The following is a 12450-nucleotide window of genomic DNA, read 5'->3' on the forward strand; positions in this document are numbered from 1 at the left end:
GATATGAACTGACTTGTCACAATGTAGCTGCTGCTGCAGATTTGAAATTGAAGGTCCCCAGAATGCGAAGCGCATGAATTCTCCCTTCTCCCCTGTTCTATGTGGCTTCGCAAGACATGTGTTGTTTAAAGGGACACAGTGAATGGTAGACTAATCTTTACTCTGCATAGTTTTGGATCTGCAGACCTGTGAGTGTGTTTCACAGATCAGAAAACCACTATCACTTTTAGTTAGGTCTGGATTTGGCATTATGTCTGTATATTCTGTAACTTTGACACTATGTGGACAGAATACTATCAACTGCTTGATGTTTTAAACTTTTTAAACATGATCTTAAAGCTCCCCTTCAGTGTAGGTTAAGAATGTATGTTTTTAAGTTAGGAAAGGTGTTCTGAGAAAACATGACAGGAAAGGATTGAAAAACCTGGACATACTAAAATGACTTGAGTCTGAGTCATTTTGTAGGTTTGAAATGCTCTGCTTTAGCTCTCGTATTTGAGTACGTCACTTGTTGCTCAGTGCCTGTCATTTCCCAAAAAAGCACTTATGAAACATGGACTTTCCCTTCTTTTCATAATTTTTTTGGACAGCAGCACATGTTTTCGCCTTGTAATTCAAGTGAATCATTCTGCATCATTCTAGAGAGGTTCAAGAGATATTTCACAAAGTTATCTTTTGTTAAATTCTTTTTTAAAAATATGTTCAAACTGCACTGGAAGCTTAAAAAAATGAGGGAAGATTAAAACAGCCTGGAATAAACATCCTTCAGGTCCCTCAGTCTCTTGACAAATTAAAAGCAGCTAGGAAATCACAAGGCAAAGTAGCAAAGAGTCCTGTGGCACCTTATAGACTAACAGATGTATTGAAGCATGAGCTTTCGTGGGTGAATACCCACTTTGTCACCCACAAAAGCTCATGCTCCAATACGTCTGTTAGTCTATAAGGTGCCACAGGACTCTTAGTCTGGATCTGTAAAAGCAGCAAACACGGCTATCCCTCTGATACAAGGCAAAGTAGTTAATAATCTCTGCTGTGTACAACTAGGATGTAAAAGAAATACAATACAGTTCTGAATGCTAGGTCAAGAGTTAGATTACGTTTAGGTCATTTGGTTTTCATTTAGTTTTTTTATTCTTAATATGGTCCTGATGAGAAGAATAGATGAAGTGCGAGGGAGCTGGCTGACAGCACAATGGGCTGGGTCCTACAATTTTATGATTGTTCTGATTTATATCGGCAGTAACTGAGTTTAGTTATCTAAATTAATTTTCCCCTGGATGGCTGTTTCTAGTTTTTGATAATGTGATTTTTCCCTTTTGATTATTTATGTTGATTATTTCTTTTGATGTGGCCTACTAACGTGTCAGAAATGTGGCATATATACTTAATGTGCATACCATTATTTTTCCTGCAGATAATATCTGTTGTTGGATACTAAAAACATCTGAAATGTTTTTCAAGACAAAAAATAGTTTTTCATTGGTGAGATATTAAGATATTCTCCACTGTGTCGACCACATGGGTTCTGGGGGGCCATTGAGAATGAGAGGAGGGGTTGGGTGGGGCGGCAAGGGGCAGTCAGGGGACAGGGAAGGGGGGGATGGGTCAGGGGTCTCGGAGTGTGTGTGTCAAGGAACATGAGGGGTTGGATGGGGCACGACACCCCCCCCCGGAGGGGGGGGGAAGGAGGGAACCCGTTGTTAAAATTTTGGAGGGAGGAGGGAACCCGTTGTTAAAAATTTGGCAGCTCATCACTGGTGGTGGGCATTTCCCAACCTCATCTCAGTAACACACAGAGCAAAACTTCCCAGTCAATGCTACACATACAATCCAACGCAATATTAATGTTCAACAGACCAAGACTTTTGAAATGATACCTCACCAGGCAGACTTTGTACAAACCGTATCATCATTATAGGAGACTGGTGAATATGGGGCTTCCAGGCTGCTGCTTTGAGCACAGCGAGCCACCCCTGGGCTGACATGGCAATGGAGACGTACCCTTAGAGTCCATCTCTCCTGGGATAAAGATGGCAGCATGGCTGGCCTGGACCATCTGACGTGGGCTCATGAAGCTAAAGCTGAGAGGCTAAAAACTGTAGTGCAGATATTTGTGTTCACACTGAAGCCTGGGTTCGGAAACCCTCACCCCTCGTGGGGTCTCAGAGACTGGGCTCAAGCCCATCTGTCTGCACTGTAATTTTATAGTCTTGCAGTCCAAGCCCTATAACTCTGAGTCAGCTGACCCAGACTTTGCGACAGGTGCCCTGGGTGTGTTAATCGCAGTGCAGACATAACATTAGGCTACGTCTCCAGTGCAATGCAACACCCACGACTGGCCCTTGTCACATTAATCAGGGTCATGCGGCTTGGGCTGTAAAGTTGCAGTGTCCGTGTCTCGGCTCAGGCTCAGTCCCCTGCTCCAGGAGCCCAGAAGGTTGGGAGGGGGTTTAGCAAGTGGAAATGGTAAAACCGCAGGGGAGTATTACCCTGGACTCATGGCATTTCTCCATTGGTCTGTCTGCTCTGGGGCAGGGACAGAAACACGTCCCGCTGCTTTTGTTATTTCAAAGGGCAGGTTAGGATTTTCATTCTCAGACTCGGTGCACAAAGCAGGACTCAACCCTCGGCATAAACTAAACGAGCTGCCCACAGATTCTGGCAGCCACAATGAGCATTTGGTGGGAGAGCTCAGACCTGCCCCTGTCCCAGAGGGACGGGGTTGTCTGTGAGGGGACTGGACCACTGACCTATCAGCTCCTAACTCCCAAACTTTCAGTAACTCTATCCTCAGTGCCTGTGAGTGTAATTTAAACCATAAGAAAAACCACACTAGGCTAGACCGAAGGTCCATCTAGCTTTGAATCTTGTCTTCTGACAGTAGCCAGTACCAGGTGCCCCAAAAGCAACTCAGTAAGGTACCACTGGAACTTGAACCCAGGATCTCCTGTATACAAAACACTGGTTTTAGCCAGCTAAGCCATGGTGCCTACAGCTGCTGAAGGGATCATGTCTGCACACACCTGACTCTCTGCCAACCCCCATCTGGGCCTAACAAGCTTTGCTTGTGTTTGGATTCAGTAAAGCAGAGGAGCAGGTGAAGTTTTACTCCCAAGGTTCTTTGGACAGGTCTACACTACAAAATTAGATCGGTATAACTACATTACTCAGGGGTGTAAACAATTTACCTCCCTAAGCAATGCAGTTATATCAACCTAACCCCGGTGCAGATAGCGCTGTGCCAACAGGAGGGCATCTCCCATCAACATAGCTTGGGGAGGGGCTTGGTTAGTGAAGATGAAGAGAATAGGTGGCCCAGGGCTCTTGCATTTGGGGAGGCTGGGTGTGAGCGCTGGAAGCTCCCTGGAAGTGGGGGGCCCATTGGTGCCCAGACCATGGCACTGCCCCCCCCACCCTTCTCCTCTCTCTGCGGCCCCACCTGTGCTCCCCCCTTGCTCCTGTTTGGCCACTTCCCACCCCCGCTCTTCCTCTTTGGCTGAGGACGGCTGAGCCACCTTTCGCTCACTCCTCTCCTCCCCCAAGGCCTTCCTGCCTGCTGCTCATGCCTCTCCACCCCCTACCACAAGGTCTGCCCACCAGCCGCCACCTCTCTGACCCATCCCTGCAACCCACCCTGCCCACCACCCACACCTCTCTGCCTCTCCCCTGAGACCTGCCCTGCCCACTGCCCCCACCTCCGAGACCTGCTCTGCCCACCGCTCGAACCTCTCTGCCCCTCCCCTGAGACCCACCCTGTCCACATCTATCTTCGGTCGTCTGTTGTTATTCCATGAAGCATCAAGAATGGAATAAAAAGCTGAGTTTACTCCAGGGTGAGGAAACAAAGAAGCCACCAACCCCCCGGCATTGCTGCTTTAGTTAAAGTGTTTAGTTAAAACAGCTATTGAATGTCTTCCCTATGCCCCTTGTGTCACCAGAGCACATCCATGCTAGCAGTTCGTGGATGGCAAGAGAGAGCAGTGCACTGTGGGTAACTATCCCACTGTGCAACTGGCTGCAGGGTGTTTTGGGAAGGGTTTGCAATGCCTCACGGGCTGGTACAGCATCACATGATGCAGGTTTCTCTATCCCTCCGTTCCACGGGCATCTTACTAGATTACCAGCTGCTTTTCAACTGCAGTGTGCATGGCGGGGTAGAGACTGTTTGTGTTCTGGGGAGAGACAGTGTGTGTGCTGGGGAAGAGTGAGTGTGTTGAGCTAGGTAGGAGCGGATCACTATTATCCCTTCTCGAAAGAGAGAGAAGCTAAGGCTGAGAAAGGAGAATTGACTTCTCTTAGGTCACACAGCCAGTCAGGGGCAGAGTTGGGAATAGGACCCAAAAGCCCTGATTTTCAATCTAACCATCGGATCTTGAATTTCATACACTGAATGACCTGAATAAAGTGCTCACAGATGAGCTCCAGACCAACAACAGTGCACACGAATTATTCAGCAAGTATTTGAGGAGAACTGCAAGGTTAGAGAGATTCATGAACTGCTCAGAGACCATTAATGCAGAGAAGCAGCAAAATTTATCAAACATAGAACTGGTTCTGACTTATTTACTTGGTCTTGAAAGAGAACAACAAGGACCTGCGTCTCCTCCCTGTCAATAACCCCCTGCTCAGCCAATCAGGGTAGAGACTGAGGACGGGAGGCTGAGGGTTCTCACCAGAGAGCCCAAAGGATGGCCCAGGTCACTGGTGGGGATCACTGCCCGAGCACTATTTCAGGCCCACATTTTTGGGTGGACCTCCCACAGTGGGACCTGCAGAGCACTCCCCCGCCACACACACACACACACACACACACACAGGTGGCAGTGGGAGGGGAACAGGAGAAAGGACAAAAGAAGCAAGAGACGAAGAGAAAGGAGAGGGGGATTAATGGAGGAAAAGGTGAAACAAAAAGCACAAACCCCAATGTCTCCAGTGATTCTAAGGGACAAAATCCCAGGTGCTGAATGAAATTCTGCCTCTTTAAGCTCGTGTTTTCCATGCCTAGAATTCAACTGTCACCAGATGGATCAGACTGAACAGGTTTCAAACCTCCAGGAGGCTCTTACCTTCTAAACAGGGATGGCTGTTTTCTAGTAAAATCACTGAAAGGGAAGGAGAAAACTCGAAAGAGGTTCCTCCTGGCGCTCACGTCTGTGAACCCGAATACTCTCTCAGTCCTCAGAGAGAGACCTGGAGAAGGAGACTTACTGACGCAAAGCCACAGGGGTCTCTGAGGTTTCCCTGGCCCCTCGCCCCTGTCCTGCCTGGCTGATGTCAGCATCTCTCTGTGAGGTCACCACCTCCCCACCACCTTGGACCAATAGGCTGAGGTCCTGCAAAAGGCCTTTGTGATGTCACTGCCACACCCCTCCCTTGCTGTGCCAATGTCCTGCCCCTGGCCAGGCACTTTGGAGGTTTGAGCTACTCCCTGTGGATCACCCCACTCCAGGAGCGTTCGTTCTAGGCAGCAAGCCGGCTAGACAGGAAAACATCAGACGCTGCTCCCAATGTTACACTCAGTTTTTCAGAAATTAGTCGACTTTATGGCCAGAAGAGACCATTAGAGCATCTAATCTGACCCCCTGCATATCACAGGCCTCCTGTATGACACAAGAGCTACTTTTGGGGCAAACACATTCCAGAAAGGCATCTAGTCTTCATGAAATGACATCAAGAGATGGAGAATCCACCACTTTCCTTGGTAGCTTGTTCCTGTGGTGAATCATCCTCGCTGTTGAATATTTGAGCCTTAATTGTAATATGAATTTGTCTCTTTTCACCTTCCAGCCACTGGGTCTTGTTATGCCTTTCTCTGCTCGATTCAAGAGCCCTTTAATACCCAATCTTATCTCTCCATTAAGACACTTCAATACTTCAGTGAAGTCACCTTTCAATCTTCTTTTGATCAGCTAAACAGGTTGAGCTCTTTCAATAGCTCACTAGAAGGCATTTTTCTCCAGCCCTCAGAACATTTGGTGGCTCTTTGCTGTCCCAAACTCTAATTTCGCAACATCTTTTTCAAACGAGGACACCAAAACTGGAGGCAGTATTCCAGTATCAGTCTCACTGATGCTGTGTCACCTCCTGTGACATTACTGACATAATCTGTAACTGTATAGATCACCGTTGCGACTGCTGTTCTATATTTGCAGCCAATATTGTAGAAAGGTTGTTGTGTAAGGGGTCTATGGAGAGGTTCTGATTGGCTGATTATAATGATGCTATCTCTAAATGTGTATCATTTTTGTAGTTGACATTATGAATATTGGTTCTATGCTGCCCGTATTTCAAAGTTGTGCTATGCTTAAAGGGAACACCTGAGATATGATGGTGTCAGTTCTGCCTAGCCTGCTTGATGCAGGTTAGGCAAATGTGAGAACCACTATACTACAGAAAGTCCATTACACTGCCCTGCCCTGCCCTCAAATTCCCTGCACTTTGGTGGTGCTCACCCTGGCACACACTGATGGGCGAACCTGGAGAAACTGGCAGCAGCTCTTTGATGGGTCAGCTGGAAGAACAGAGGACTGGAGCCAGGGATCAGGAAGTCATCCTTACATCACCTTTGTGACTCTAGCTTGAAGGGGAGCTTCTTTTTCTTCCCCTTGCTGAGAAGCAGCAAGAGAGGAAAGAAAGGTCCGGTAGGCCAACTGAGTGCAGAAGCCAATGCTGCCTTTTCCTGCAGTGAAGCCCAAAATGAGGGACTTGCATTGAGTAAAGGCAGTGCTGTGCTTCCAGGAAAGAGCCCACTGCTGCAGCAAGAGGGATGAAACAGCCTGGGATTGAACCAGGGAACCTTTAGATCTTCAGTCTAACGCTCTCCCAACTGAGCTACTTCAGCACCTGCAGGGGCCTTTTTTGGGCTGCTGCTTCTCACCTTGGAGTTTATTCTCCATAAACCATCTCTCCAGTCAACAATGGCCAATGCAAGACAGACATCGCTTGCTATTTTAGCCATTGGAAACATCATCAACTAGTCTCTGGATCTCTCGAATGCTGTGCTTTCGTTCATGGGGGAAAGGCGAGAGAAGCGACCTTTGAACAAAGGGCCTGGGGTTAACATCCTAACGCTGTCTGTCTCTGACTGTAACACTATTTAATACCGGCCCACCCTGTGCTGGTGAGTGCTCCATTTCTAGATGTTAGTACATTTCAGTTACTGTCAAAATTAAAAGTTTCTATATGCTTAAAAGAAATGATTTTTAATTTGCTTATATATGGCATGAATAAATACAGATTTACACATCCTAGCATGAACATTTATTGTCTTATATGATAGAGAAAATCATGCATCCAAACTGTGCATCGAAACCATGAAATGAGCTACAAATGCAATAAAAATAAGGTATTCAATGGTTTAACATATGGAGCGGGGCTGGGGGGCACTGAAGACACTTCCTGCCTGGGACGCCACTTGGTCTAGGGGAGGCCCTGTCAGGGAATGCAGGAGCTAGTCTCACACGCCTATTTCCAGGCTGTAATCAGTGGGCACCCTGCTCTGGGGGAGGGATCGCGGCAGCCCAGACTCAGGGCTGGAACAGGCCCCGGAGTGAGGGGACGGCTGCCTGGTTTGCAGCGCTCTGATGTCTCAGACAATGTGTCTCTCCCAAAGCCTCAGATCTGCGTCCCCAGAAGGCTCCTGCGCTGCCTTCGCTCCTTTCACAGTCTATAGCAAGGAGCAGCAGCAAGGGTCAGGGAAGAGCCATAGGCACTAGGTGGGGGGCAGAGGCTTCAGGAGGAAACCCAGCCCCCAGAGTAGAGGGGGATGGGAGGCTTTTTCTCTCTCCTTAGCCATGGGCTATCGTTCCGAGAGCTCTGTGAAATGCCTCCCGCCCACAGCCTGGGGAAGGGGAAGGAGTCTCAGGTTCTAGCTCAGGGGAATGGAGTAACATTCAGGGGGATGCAACTGGGCCCGGGCCAGCCCCCATGGGGGTGGGGAGGAGAAGCCACCCAGCTCCACTCTTGGCTCCAGCCCCAGCCCCGGCCCCTGCCTCAGCCCCCTTACCCCTGTCTGTGTCCCTTCCCCCTTAGCTGCAGCCCCACTCCCAGCCATGACTCGGGGGGAGCATGGACAGGGGTGGGGGGCATGACCCTGAAGTGTTTTGGGACCACGGATCTCGGTGGTGGGACAAGGGTGTTTAATCTTGGCAGAGACCCCCTAAGGGCAGGTGTGGCTGCTGTCGAGCTGCCTGGGCCCACAATGGTCACAAATTCTGTCTCCTAGCAACCGATGGCCGGGGCGCACCTGCTGCAAGAGGCCAGCTGGCTGGGAGCAGTCGGAGAACAAAGAACGAGCTGGAGGCCGGGTGAGCAGGTTGCCAGGGAAACAGGACAAAGGACAGATGAGGGGCAAAGGGCCTGGCTGAGTCGGGCTGTTGGGAGCAAGGAGTCTGCTGGGTTGGGACTCGAGGGGAGAGCCCAGGCTCTGAGTTTGGGGTCTCCCCAAGATGGACGTTGCTGAATCTTCCTGCTTCCTGTGCGAACACAGAACTTTCCCAGGCTGGATTCCAGACCCCTAACGAACCTTCTGTTGTACAGCGCTGGCTGAGAGTCACTGGTGACTGTGGAAGTTGGGGGTGCAGGACTCCCCTTCGGGGGCGGGGGGTGAGGCTTTCCCAGGTGTCCGATTCAGGTGGACTCACTGCAGGAAGCTCCTGGTGTGGACCAGGGGGGCTGAAAGGTCCAAGGTCAGTCCCAGGAGGTGCTGAAGCCAAGGAGGCTTCCCCCAGTGAGGGCGTCCCCTAGGGGGGTCACACTGAGGAAGCTCCTGCCTGAGTTTGACGCAGAGCTGTTCCAGAGCACGGAGCCTGTGTGCCCGTCACAGCCCCCCAGCATGTGACCTACAGGCTCCACTCTGGCAAAGCTCCCTGTAAATCAGAGACAAACTCCCCCCTTCTCCCAGTTACTCTCCCCTGCACAGAACCCAGAGCAGTTCCTGCCTCGCTGGGTCTCCTGCCAGCCACAGCTGGCCAAGGAGCTGCCCGAGCCGTTCCCCTGGGTCCCTGGGCAGGGGCAGTGTCAGTTCCGACCTCACGAGTACAGTGGTGACTCTCCCTGCCTGTCACGGGGGGGACGAGGGCTTGATTCCCTGAGGAGAAAGCTGGGATTGTGACACCCAAGTGTATGTCTGCAGCGCAATTAAACCCCACAGCTGGCCCAGGCCGGCTGACTCGGGCTTGCCAGGCTCGGGATCCAGGGACTGGAGCCCGACCACGGGGACCCTCCCCCCTCGCTAGGTTCAGTGGCCGATATACTGAAGATGAGTTGGTAAGTGGTGAATGTGCACTGGGTGCTGCCACTGGACAGACACTTCCCAGCAGGAGCCCCACCCAGTCAATGTGATCTACTCTAAACACATGTGATGAAGGAAAGTCAGCCTGGGGCTCTGGATTTATCATCTCGCAATGACTCGATTCAACTTGCTCAGGTTAGAAAGAAGGTTTTGTTTTTTTTATTGCGAGCCTGGAAATAGCCTCTGGTGTGAAAGTCAGAGCTGGATTATTTCACGCTCAGGCACCCTTATCACTAATGAAGGAGTAAAGGAACGTGCAAACCAATGAAGCCTTAACATGTCATTTGCATCCTCAAGCCTTGTCCCTTTGGCAGGATCTCAAGGACAGACAGAAATGTTACCCGGTGTCAGGAGGAGAGAGGAAAGCACTTCCCCTCGTGTATTTCCCCAGGCTGTTGTGCAAGGAAGCAGAGGCGCTTTAGGGCATTTTCTGTCACTGATTTTTTTCATGTTGGTGTGGGAGGAAAGACTTAGACCTGCCCACTTTTTGAATATGTGAATGTGAAATGACCAGATGATGCTGTTGCACAGGATTTGATTGGAATTAGAAAACAAAAAGCCCTTAAAGTGGAACTCTTGGGTGAATAGAATGAGCTGATTTATAGTCAACTTTGAAAGGCAATAGACTGTTACATTGGGCAGAACAGCCTGGTTTGGTTGGTTGGTTTGTTTGGTTGGTTGGTTGTTGTCCCTGATAAATTGCAGAGCGTTCAGAGAAGAGCCACAAGGCTTGAGCAGGGAGAGGAGTTTAAAAACAAACCGAATCTTTCCTGCTCCTGCCAGCTGTGACTGCTGAGGACATTTTCCTTCTCTACTCCAGAGTCTCTCTTCTGCCAGATTCTCAGCAAGTCAGGCCCCCCTGCAGACTGTGGCAGAGCAGTTTGGTATTAAACTGCAGGACTCACAATGTAAGAGTACAGCTGCTGTAGCACCTTGACCAATCATGGGCTAAATCCTGCAGCCCTGGCAGTCCAGGATAACCTGCCACTGATGGTGATGGGAATTTAGCCTTTGTAACGATCTGGTGGTACCTGAGGTCTCAGATGTGAATTAAACTGGGGGCAGACACAGCTCTGTCCAAACAAGTGAAGGATGTAAGTGAAAGAGCAAAGCTGGCCCTGGGGAGCTGCTGCAGTCCCATCACCACAGCTGGAAGGGAACAGAGGGAAAACACCTGGAGCAGCACCGAGAAAAGGAAGTTTGTCAGTGAGATTAGCAATAAATGTGAACTGAAGGAGTGCTTTCTCCTCTGTGCCGACAGGTTTGAATTGTGTTACTTTACTGTGAGATAAAGCTTTACAATATCCTGCTCTAATTTCAGGATGGGTCTGTAACCATAATTAGTCTCTGTTGAAGTGGGACTTTCAAAATTCCCAAGGAATTTAAGGGGTGGGGTTCACGGTTGGTCACCTGAGGGAGTGCAGTAGAGTTCAAACCAAAGACCAGAGAGGCGAGAACAGGGATTGTGGGACACCTCCCAGAGGCCAATCACAGCACTGTAATCGACCAGGGTGTCTACACTGGCACCACGGGGATGTAGTCCCGGTGCAGAAAGCTGTACGCCTCTCGTTGGGAATCCCTCTGATTTATCGTTTTTACAGAGGGTGAAATGACAATTTTCCCTATCCCTGCCCTGTTCCTGCTCTTTCTTATAGTTCAATATATTTTAAGTGAGAAAAATGGTAGTAAAATATCTGCTCTCCAACACAAGTTGAAGCAACATCAGAGCAACTGGGAATGAAACAATTTATTTCCAAAAAGGGAACTCGATGACTAACAATGGCTTTGAAATGGGGGAACAGTATAACTGTGATGCTCAGGGTTTGTTTAGACTAGGAAAAGTGATGGAATTTAGGTCAGTTGAAGGGGAAAGCTAATGCCAACCACTGCACCTGGGCATCTGTTCTACAACTATAATTGTCTTTTTACATCAAGATCATTAACTTGAGCAGCCAATGCCATGTACAGCCCTAGTGGATGTCAGGCACAGATAGATTTTGCCTCAGTGTACCTTGTTGGGATCAAACCTCCAGGAGCTGATGAACATTCCTGGCTCAAAAGGAAAGGAGTTGATAGAAAAGATCACAGGACTGACCCCAAAGAATGGTGAGCTGCAAAAGGCAGAAGCAGGTAACTCATCTGGGGGAGCTGAGAGACTACGGTGAAGATGGTGCGAAAATCACAATGTGGGAATTAGAAAATGTGATTTTTTTTTTAAATTTTGCCCAGCCCTAGTCAAGGGATTTATTACAGTTCTCTCTCATGTGGATTTTCTGATGTCTGATAAGGTGTGAGCTCTGATTGAACCTTTTCCCACAGTCAGCGCACGTGTAGGGCGTCTCCCCTGTGTGGATTCTCTGATGTCTGATAAGGAGAGAGCTCTGATTGAAGCTTTTCCCGCACTCAGAGCACGTGTAGGGCGTCTCCCCTGTGTGGATTCTCTGATGTCTGATAAGGGCAGAGCTCCGATTGAAGTTTTTCCCACACTCAGCGCACGTGTAGGGCGTCTCCCCTGTGTGGATTCTCTGATGTCTGATAAGGTCTGAGCTCTGATTGAAGCTTTTCCCGCACTCAGAGCACGTGTAGGGCGTCTCCCCTGTGTGGATTCTCTGATGTCTGATAAGGGCAGAGCTCCGATTGAAGCTTTTCCCGCACTCAGCGCATGTGTAGGGCGTCTCCCCTGTGTGGATTCTCTGATGTCTGATAAGGTCCGAGTTCTGACTGAAGCTTTTCCCGCACTCAGCGCATGTGTAGGGCGTCTCCCCTGTGTGGATTCTCTCATGTCTGATAAGGTGAAAGCTCCGATTGAAGCTTTTTCTGCACTCAGAGCACGTGTAGGGCGTCTCCCCTGTGTGGCTTCTCTCATGTCTGATAAGGGTTGAGCTCTGACTGAAGCTTTTCCCGCACTTGGAGCACGTGTAGGGCGTCTCCCCTGTGTGGATTCTCCGATGTCTGATAAAGGCAGAGCTCCAATTGAAGCTTTTCCCGCACTCATGGCACATGTAGTGTGTCTCTTCCAAGTTGATTCTGTCGCTTGTTATAAGGTCTGAGTGGCTACTAAAGTTTTCCTCTGGCCTCTGCTGAGTCTCACAGGCTTTTGTTTTTTCTGGGAGTGCATAACTCCCGGAAACATTCCCTTTGGATCTTCCTGATAAAGT

The sequence above is a fragment of the Mauremys mutica genome, chromosome 26, assembly GCF_020497125.1.
Source record: "Mauremys mutica isolate MM-2020 ecotype Southern chromosome 26, ASM2049712v1, whole genome shotgun sequence".
Lineage (NCBI taxonomy): Eukaryota > Metazoa > Chordata > Testudines > Geoemydidae > Mauremys > Mauremys mutica.